Consider the following 1,260-nt stretch of genomic DNA (forward strand, 5'->3'; position numbering starts at 1 on the left):
AATACCTTGGAATTACTCTAACTAAAGAAGTCAAAGATCTTTTCAAGGAAAATTACAGTACTCTTAAAAAAGAGATCATAGAGGATTTAAGAAAATGGAAAGATATTCCATGCTTCTGGATAGAAAGAATCAACATTGTGAGGATGGCCATACTCCCAAAATTGCTGTATAGATTTAATGCAATCTCTATCAGACTACCACCAACGAACTGCCCACAATTGGAGAAATCATTCTTAAATTTATTTGGAATGAGAAAAGACCTAGAATAGCAAACGCAATCCTGAGCAATAAAGATAAGTCAGGAGGCATTACAATTCCTGATTTGAAATTATACTACAAGGGTACTGTGGTTAAATCATCATGGTAGTGGCAACAAAATATACCTGAGGATCAATGGAATAGATTAGAAAACACTGAAGCCCCTACGAACACACTCAGCCAACTTATCTTTGACAAAAGGGCCAAATATACTCACTGGAAGAAAGATAGCCTCTTTAACAAATGGTGCAGGAAAAACTGGCTCTCTACATGCCAAAACTAAAACTTGACCCATGTCTATCACCACGCACTAAAGTCAAAATGGATTAATGATCTAAACATTAAAACAGAGACACTAAATCTCCTGGAAGAGAAAGTAGGAGGAACTCGTGAAGACATAGGGGTAAGCAAAGACTTCATGAACAGAAATCAAATCGCATGGGAAACAGTTGAAAGAATTAACAACTGGGACTTACTCTTTATGAGAAGTTTTTGCACGTCAAAAGAAATTATCAACAAAGTGAAAAGGCAATGCACAAATTTGGAAAAAATCAGGACAAATAAGTACTCAGACAAAGGTCTGTTCTCTAGAATTTGTAAAGAACTAAAAAACACTAGGGCCCCAAAATTTAAAGACCCAATCCTGAAATGGGCATCCAAGATGAACACACTCTTCTCAGAGAATGAGATTAAAGAGGCGAATAAATATATGAAAAAAGTCCACATCACTAGACATCCGTGAAATGCAAATTAAAACCACATTGAGATATCATCTCACCCCAGAAAGAATGGCTATCATAAAGAAATCACACAACAACAAATGTTGCAGAGGCTGTGGGGAAAAAGGAACGCTTCTCCACTGTTGATGGGAATGTAAACTAGTGCAACTGTTATGGAAATCAGTGTGCAGACTCCTTAGAAAAGTTGGTCTGGAAATCCCCTTTAAACAATCTATTCCTCTACTGGGAATTTTCCCAGAGGATCTGAAAACATCATATCATG

The sequence above is a fragment of the Octodon degus genome, unplaced genomic scaffold (assembly GCF_000260255.1).
Source record: "Octodon degus isolate 3935 unplaced genomic scaffold, OctDeg1.0 scaffold00412, whole genome shotgun sequence".
Classification (NCBI taxonomy): Eukaryota; Metazoa; Chordata; class Mammalia; order Rodentia; family Octodontidae; genus Octodon; species Octodon degus.